A 9,287-nucleotide genomic window follows, 5' to 3' on the forward strand; every position below is an offset into this window, starting at 1 on the left:
AGAACAGAGCCATTCTACATAGGACATTTAAGAGCTCACACAGACTTGCCAGGTCCGTTAACACAGGGCAGTAATATAGCTGATCTAGCCACAAGGGACCCTCATGTTTTTCTATAATAGAGGAAGCACAAAACTTCCATAATAAATTTCATGTAAATTCTAAAACCTTACAAATAAAATTCAATATAACCAAAGAACAAGCCCAAACATTGTAAAAAACTGTAATAATTGTGTAACATACATAAATTCACCTAATAATAGCATTAATCCAAAAGGCCTATTGCTCAACCATCTATGGCAAATGGATGTAACACATATTCCAGAGTTTGGAAATGTCAAATTTGTTCATGTAACTATTGATACCTACTCAGGGGTTATATTTGTTTCATTACATAGTGGAGAAAAAATGAAAGATGTAATATCACATTGCTTACAGGCCTTTGCAACTTGGGGAAAGCCTAAACAATATAAGACAGACAATGAGCCTGCATATACTTCTGCATCATTTAAAAATTTCTTAAGTACCTTTGATATTTCCCATTCCACTGGAATTCCATACAATCCTATGGGACAAGGAATCATTGAAAGAGCCAATCAAACACTAAAGGCTGTTTTAAATAAACAAAAAGGGGGAATATGAGACACATACAGGTCTCCTAAAGATAAACTAAACATAGCATTATTTACTTTAAAATTTTTAAATTTGGACAAAGATGAAAAAACAGCCACAGATAGCTCCTACAGCAGCTCCAAAGGTCCTTGTACAATGGAAGGATGTACTCAATGGACAATGGAGAGGCCCGGATCCAGTGTTATTCTGGAGTCGAGGCTCGATATGTGTTTTCCCGCAGGGTGAAAAAACACCAGTCTGGATCCCAGAGAGATTAACAAGACCCACATCTAAGACGTCATCATCACTCCAACAAGATGAAGACAAACAAGATGAAGGCATTCGTCGTGTTCATCATCATAATGACTATGACTCAGACAACAACTGCTGAGACAAGAAAATTATGGGCTATTGTTAAAACATGGCCATATCCTTTACCATTAACTAATACCTCTTCTATTCTTCCACCTATTTTTAGTACCAATGCCTCGACAGGATTGCCTGCAGTTCCCTTTGATTCACAGACTCTTCCTTTTAATGCTACGTCTTTTTCTTTACCAGGAACCTTGTGCTTTCAAATATGGTCCAACAATAGTGCTGAGAATACAACTGAAGACCCATGTATTTCTCTACATCAACAAACCTTAGGAGTATTTTATAATGCCTTAGAATCCCCAAACTTCCAAGCTGTAGGGATGATAGCTTTGAGTGCGACAACAATGATTCCATAACAACAGAATCTTTAAAAAGGTTAAAATGTGATGCTGTCTTTATGAGAGCATGGACACCACGCAAACACCATGCCAACAGAAACGACTTTCTAACTCCTCGAATCCACCCCCTTGCAATCCTAAGTATTCTTCTCCCCCCACACGGTCTAATTGCCAACATGCTGGAGCTGCTGCTCCTGTTCAGTACGGTTTCTTCTTTTCACCCAATATGACTTCCTACGGAGATGATTTTACCAATAATGATGTTCACTTAGGAATGAAACGTGTCAATCTTTATGATAACTGGCTTCTGCTTTCTAACACAAAAGGATGTACTAATATACAGTCATTTTTCAGCCTTCTGAGAGCAGAACATAATTGTGCAGTGGAACTCCTCTAATTGGGACAATTCTTCTTTCCTATCTGCTACTCAGTCTCTTACCTGTAATAGAAGCATAACCTTTCCTCCCACTAGTTTGTGTGTCACCCCCTTTCATGTTTCTATTAACTAACCATAGTACTACTGTCCTAAATTGTTCTGATGCTAACATAACTTGTTTCCTTTCACAATGTTGGAATGCCTCCCAGTTTTCTGTTGCAGTGATTATGCGTGTTCCTACTTTCTTGCCTCTACCAGTCTCCATAACTGATGAAGAGCTGCCTGTGATTTTGTCCAGAAACAAAAGAGACTTCAGCATTACAGCAGCAGTGGTTACAGCGGTGGCTGTGTCTGCTGCTGCAGCTGTGGCAGCAGCAACAGCATTAGCTACTACAATACCAACAGCGCAAGCTGTCAATAATATAGCTGAAAGAGCCACCTCAGCTTTACAAACACAAAAGGTTATCGATGCCCACTTAAGGGCTGGCATACTTATAGTAAACCAGCAAGTAGATTTATTACAACAACAGATAGACATGTTACAAGTTATGGGATTAGGATTATTTATACTACCCCAGGACTATGTGTTACTACTGTTGAGTGGAAAAATCAGACACATATTTCTAATCTCACAAGACAGCTTGGTATATACCTAACCTCAAACTGGTCTTATACTCTTGATAACCTTACCACTCAATTAGGATTAGAGATTATTAAACTGAACTCCACTAGAGTTCACATTGACCCTATTTCAGCAATCTTCAAATCACTCAAAAACATCTTCAGTTTTACTAAAATATGGGCAGACATCATGGCTCTTGGAACACTTATGGTATTGGGATTTGGACTAATGGTCTGATGCCTTATGCACGTAAGATGCCAACAACAGGGAGAATGTCAGACCATCAAAATGGCACTTATGGTGCTTGAAACTGGCACATCTCCCCACGTGTGGCTAAATATGCTGGATCGGTAGCCAATGACGGGTAAGCAAACAGAGACATATATCAACCTAAGACAGGTCCTCATCCCAAGATGGGTGAGATACCAATGACGGGTAAGAATATGTTCTGCTGTTATGCAACCTAAGACAGGCACAATCCCGGGGATCCAGAGTCATAGATAGGCTCATGGGGGCCCATACCAACCTAAGATAGGGTTCTGACGCCTGGAGGTCAGAATTCCGATGACGGGTAAGGATGGTGCTCGCCACATGAGCTATCATGATGACCTGATCCTAAGCCCATTAATAAAACAGAAAGGGGGGAGATGTTGGAGGCTGCTGCCCTGTAGGGCCCGCAGTGGTAGCTGGCCTCGCCCTAAGATGGCGCCGAGAATCCCAACCGCAAAGAAAAACAACTTTAAGGAAGTGCTTTCTATTGGCTGACTGATCTCTTCTGCGTCCGTTCTTAGCTCGTGATCAGTACATGTCCTCATTACCCACCATTAAGTGTCCACAAGCCAAACACCTGACCCATTAGGTGATTGGCTGTTACATCCTATAAAGCTGCGTACTTTTCGCAGCAAAGAGAGAGAGCTGTGCGGCGAGAAGAAGAAGAAGACGGCCGCAGAGAAAGAAGAACCAGGCACTCGGCTCAGAGCTCTCCCATAAAAATAAAGACCTCAAAAATCCATCTGAGAGCCGAGTCTTCATTGTACTTGCTGGATGAGACAAGCCGTAGATCCCCAGGACCTTGTCCACTGTGTGATGAACACCACTGCAACATCCAGTGTGATTAAAATTATGGGTTCTGTTGAGGGGCAATAGGGGATTAGAAAAATAAAAACTCACAAACAAAGATTTTGAAGATAGGGGCTGGGGATGTGACCCAGTGGTAGAGCTCCTGCCTAGGAAATGTGAGGCACTGGGTTTGATCCTCAGCACCACATAAAAAAATAGACGAATAAAATAGAATTAAATAATTTAAAAATAAAAAAAAGACTTTGAAGTTTAAGCTCACATCAGGTGGAGCTCTGCTCTCTGATGAAGATGCATATCTAAAGAGTTACGCTAGTAATCTTGATTTATATATTTCTCATTATCAGGTTAAAGACTATGCAAGAATTATTTGTGTTCAAGAAAGTTACAGAAACTAGAACATCTATGTAGCTTTTCTGTAGTTGCAATCCACAGTTGCAAAGTGCAGTGTTAGGAGCTTTGTGTAGTTCTCAAGAAAATCCATCTTTAAAAGTTACTGTATGAATCTACATTGTACACAACCACAGAAATGAAAAGATGTACTCCAATTGTGTACAATGAATCAAAATGCAGTCTGTAAAAATAAAAAAAAATTAAAAATAAAAACAAATAAATAAATAAAGTTAACATAAGGTGGGCAGATTCAGTTGGTCTTGTTCTCATTGTGGCCTAATTCTGACAGAGCATTACCTACTGATTCATCTGTCTACAGGTGGACATTTTTTCAGGGTCCAGTATATACAGCTAGCATGTGGTGTTTTACGTATGCCATCATGTCAAGCTCGTCATGTGCTGTTTAGATCTTTCTTATCTTCATGGACTTTTCTTGTCTGTTTTATTGGTTATACAAGGTTTGGCTGGTGTGGTGTCTCACTCCTGAAATCCCAGCATCTCAGGAGTCTGAGGCAGGAGGATCCTAAGTTTGAGGCCAGTGTAGGCTACTTAGTGAGGCCCTACACAACTTAGTAAGACCCTGTCTCAAAAGAAAAAAATAAAATAAAACAGACTGTGGATGTGGCTCAGTGTTTAAGTGTCCCTGGGTTCAATTCCCAGTCTAAAAAATAAAATAAAATAAAATAAAAAGAGAGGGAGAGAGAGACATTTTAAGACACCACACTTTAATAATGATGTGTCCGTTTTTGAGCAGCAGTCCCTAGGCGGTCTTGCTAAGTGCATCTAGACTTAGGGTGTGCCCAGTGCCCATGGGTTCATCCTTGGCTTTCTTTTTCTCTGGTAACCTTCCTGCCTGACACTGGCCCTCTGCCAGTATTGGTGCAGTGGCACCAGCCTGTCTTGCCTTGCTTCCTCTTCTGTCCCCATCATTTTGCTCTCTCTGGTCTCATATTCAACTTACAACTGCATCTGTGTCTCTGGCGATCTGAATGTTTTTTTTTGACTTGCTGCTGGAGCCAGACTTGCCCTCTCACCTGGGCGTTGGCCCTGCACCTGACCCAGATCCTGTGAGGTCCTCTTGCTCCTCTCGTCCTCACATGAGCTAGTGCTGGTCTTCCCTGCTCCTGTGTCCATGCAATCCTCTTCAGTCCCACGAGGCTGGCTGGATGACATGGCACACAGTGCTGGCATTGTGATGGTGTGGCACATTTGTACTTCCATGTCACCAGGGGAGCTGGCCCATGAGGCTGCTGCGCCCTGTCCTGCTTCTCTGTGGTGATGATTTCCCTGCCACGTGCTCCAGGCTCTGCACAGCTCTCCTGGTGTTGCTCTGCAGTCCCCAATCGAATGACTTGGCCATATCCGAGCTCCAGCCTCCTCCTTCCCATCTGTGCTTCTGAGTTTGGAGGACTTCCTTCTACCTGAAGAGCTGCAGTTTGTTTCAATATGGAACACTGCGGACAGGTTCCTTCCTGGGTCTTTGTCAGAAACTGTCATTATGTATCAGCCCATAGCTGAGCCCAAGGGTCCCACAGAAAATAAGCAGTGGCTTGTGTCAGCAGCATTCCTGGGGACCCCAGTCCTCACTTCTCCCTGATCTGGGAGGGCTTTGTCCCCAGGCACCACAGACTGAAGGAGATTCAGCTTTGCCACATTTTGGTGAACTCAGTGCTGCACAGGTGAAGCCCTTAGATGCAGCGAAGCTGTTGGGGAGGCCCTGGGTCTCCATCTGATTACTCCAGCCTCCTGGGACCACCTGGGTCTGTGCTGGTTTTTCCCCCAGAACTAGCCACTAAGCAGACAAACTCAGTCTGAATTATATTCAATTTACCTTATTGTAATGTGATTATATAAAAATATTTTTATCTAACTATATAATATGCACTGTATACTTTATGATGCATACCTATTTATTTTAGAGGTTATGTCCTATTTATTGTCCTAGAAGCTGCCTGGCTGTGGGTGGAGGGTCTAAATCCTGAGGAGCCTCAGAAGGGCTCTTAGGGTCTTTACAAAGGTGAAGGGAACCCGCTCCCTGCACCACAGGTGTGTGCTGTCCTTGATGGCTCAGGGGGCCCAGGGCACTGTCCAGGTTCACCACGTGCATGCCCCAGGTGACCCTACTGGGGTTCAGGCCGTAGCTCCTGGGCAGAGCCCAGAAAGTAGCAGCGAGGTTCACTGGGCTTCCAGGTGAGGCTCCCTGCAATCTGCCACCCTCCCTCAGCTCCTGCCCTACAGCTGCAGAGATGTGGCCCCCTCAGCACCCTCCCAGCTGCCCTTGGTTAGTGGCTGACTGCCTGTGCTGTCTTCTTTCTTTGAATAACTGGAGCTATTTCACACCCCTCACTTGTCACTCGCAGATGAGATCAGATAGACCATGACACTTCAAGGGGCCCTGGGGAATGCCTGGCAGAAGTCCTGAGCAGCTCTCACAATGTCTGCTTTCCATCTTCTGGGGACAGCACCTTCACTGCCAAATGGCAATTTAAAACTTGATCATCTTTGTCATTATATTTGCAAACTCTGGTGAGTACTTGGAACAATCTAGACCCAGAAGTTCTTGCTGTTGTTTTAAAATTTCATCATCAATCTGGAATTATTTCTTTTTTTTTTCTTACTTTTTTCTTTTCTTTATTTATTTTGTTTCATTGTATACAATGGGGTACAACTGCTTGTTTCTCTGGTTGTATTTTTCTTTTGAAAATACCTTGGTGGTCGTAGACGCTAATGTAGGAGATACCCATGGCCATACGCCACACCTCGATGCTGGTGATGTCCAAGAAACTGGGCTCCTGCTCCTCGTGGTGATCACCAGGCCCATGTGTACAGACAACTTCTACAGGAAATGGTCATCTGTGCACCAGTGCATCCAGGGTTGGGCAGTGACCCGACCAGGCCCCCCAGCGAGGGTGCTGGTGGTGACAGGGGTTCCTGCCTACTGCCTGGTGCTTATGAGCATAAAGCTGAGTGGTGCTAGGACTGCAGTGGAGGCTGCACGGTAGCAGCACCTCCAGATCCAGTTCCAGGCACCAAACCAAAAGCAGAGCCAGGAGGTGAGCTTGTGCCACAGGCAAAGCAGCACATGGAGCACCTGTTACACCACCTCCTGCAGCCCCGCCAAACTCTTACAGTGTTCAGGCTCCCATGACTGCCTCCCAAGCACACCGTGGTGTGGTGGCTTTCATCCTCCCCTGCTGCCGTCACAGGCCGTCGCTCCGTGTCCCCCCACCTGCCGCAGGCCCGAGCCCCTTCCCACTGCTGACACCTTACCTTCCCCATCCGCCATCTTCCTCCTCCTTCCCCTTACTCATTCTTATCTGTAAAACCAAGTCATCAGACAGGTGTAGTTACCCGTGTTAGCCGTCCTTTCCCTGCTAAAGCTGAATCCTGGAAGCAATGGATATTATACTTCACACATTGTACAGAAACCAACACACTGTTAATTGCCTGACCACCTAGGAAAACTTGTGCATAATTTTAAAAAACACTGTACTCTTATCTCTTTAATCAATTTAAATGGAACTCTTTTACTAAAGATTTAAGTCACATCCTCTAAAAGGCTTTTGGATCCACACCCTTTTTCACGATTCTAATTTTTGAGTGCTCATTTATCTACAAGCCAATTTTTATAAATTGTAAGGGATTATAGACAAAGACACATGGACAATACACAGTACACAGGTATGTATAAATATACATAAAAACCAACAGGAAACAAGGAGTTTTGTGCTTTCCCTTGAGCAATTGAACTCTGAATAAAGACGGCAGGAAAAAAACAAGTAGAGGGAAAAATATGGTTAGATAAAACAAGACTGATCATTACAAGGTATATTAATTTATGTGTGTAGGATTGAAACATGAATTTGCCACAAAACCATGAACTCCAAAACAAAGATACATAAGTTCTGGGAAAAAATTATTTTAGCCATAATTACTCTAGTAAAGGATCATGTGAAACATCTTTATCAGACCAGAGTGTGATTTTTGGATCAAATTAGGGTCAGTCAGATATTGAAAGAATGGGGGAGCCCATGAAATCCTTAGGTAAAAGTTCTCAAGGTAAAGAAGATTCGTACATATGAGATCTTCCCATTTTTACTTCCTGTGTTGCAATGTTTAGGTAGGAACTTGAGAGAACAGAATCATGGAGTACAAGATTAAAAAGCCATTTAGGTTCCACAGCAGCTAGAATTTTAAAGTGACACTCGTTTCTCCACTGGACCCAAACCACTGCAGCTTACATTCCAGATGCAGTCTTACCGAGACACATATCTGACAGAAAGCTAAGCAGTAAGGAAAGATGCCATTTTGAGCCTGAGATGTAAAGATCATTGAATAAGGAATCCTGATCCAAAGAGATTCATGGGGTTGTCATAAATAGTCCCCATGAGAAACAAGGGGATGGTTAAGTAATGGTCACCCAGGACATCAGATTGGGGAGGTTGCTTAGAGGCCCCATATGGGATCTTGTCATGGCATAAAAGTGGGTTTGGGTATAGGGCCATAAAGGCTTGGGTTCATGGGACTTCTGACCCCTCACTTTATGTACTGCAAAAGAGGTCTTGTTGAGGAATGGTATTATAATTTTGGTTTCCATTCAGAGACCATTGAGCTGAATCCCCTAGCTCAATTTTTTCAAAGGAGTTTTATCAAAATTTTCAGAGTGGAAGCATTTCCAGTGGTTGGAGGATACATCCAAGCAGGAATAACTGAACTAGAGATGGTTCTTAACATATTGGCTATTCTGGAAGAGAAGAGGGTTTCTGTTTGTCAGTTGGTTGGTTTTGGGTATTGCTGGGGATTGAACCCAGGGCTTTGTACATGTTAAGTATATTCTGTAGCACAGGGCTATGTCTCCGCCTTAGAAGAGAGCTTTTAAGTTATGTAATTAAGTCCCTGAATTCTATCCAAAGCATCCCTCTGGGGAATTAGGGACATCTTGTTGGTGTTCCCATAGAAATCCTGCACTAAACTTCGTAGCCAGATACCTTTGACTGATATACTGGGTGTGTACCACTTCCTTTGAGTTCCCATGACCAGGACCATGAATACCTTCTGTACCAATTTGGGCATATGCAATATTTCTCTTTCCCTTTCTCAATATAGCCTTTTGTCTTGATGTGGACCCTTTCCATGGACTTTGTAAGTTCTCTAAGTTTTCCTCTGTCACTAGCACCTTGACAATTATTCTGCCTTTTCCAGTGGTGTCTGTCTCCCTACAGATGCCCCAAAGAATCCACATAACCTTATTTGTGAGTGGCCACTAAATGGCATCCCATCTGTCCCTATCCTACATTTTGTACTTTAGTAAACCAAGAAAAAGGAAAAGACTGGTTTTGTCTTAGTATGTTTTCTTTTGGCTGATGATAAAATAGTTGAGTAACAAACACATCTAAAATCCCCCATCCCCCATAGGGAATTTCTGATAAACATGTAAAGAAAAGGGAATATGTGTTTTGGAGGAGGTGGTGCCCACAAGCAGCGAAAAGTGATTGA

At 43.1% G+C, this 9,287-nt stretch overlaps 1 pseudogene across 1 annotated transcript; it reads right to left on the minus strand.

The window, feature by feature from the left end:
• Window positions 1–6,176: 6,176 nt before the first annotated feature.
• On the minus strand, window positions 6,177–7,070 carry LOC306653598 (dehydrodolichyl diphosphate synthase complex subunit NUS1-like; annotated as a pseudogene). The gene is made up of 3 exons: window positions 7,062–7,070; window positions 6,458–6,882; window positions 6,177–6,381 (listed from the first exon to the last, which is right to left on the minus strand). The product of its transcript is annotated as a dehydrodolichyl diphosphate synthase complex subunit NUS1-like (transcript).
• Between the last annotated feature and the right edge of the window lie 2,217 nt (window positions 7,071–9,287).

Source organism: Sciurus vulgaris (assembly GCF_902686455.1).
Source record: "Sciurus vulgaris genome assembly, chromosome: 2".
In the NCBI taxonomy this organism is placed as follows: Eukaryota; Metazoa; Chordata; class Mammalia; order Rodentia; family Sciuridae; genus Sciurus; species Sciurus vulgaris.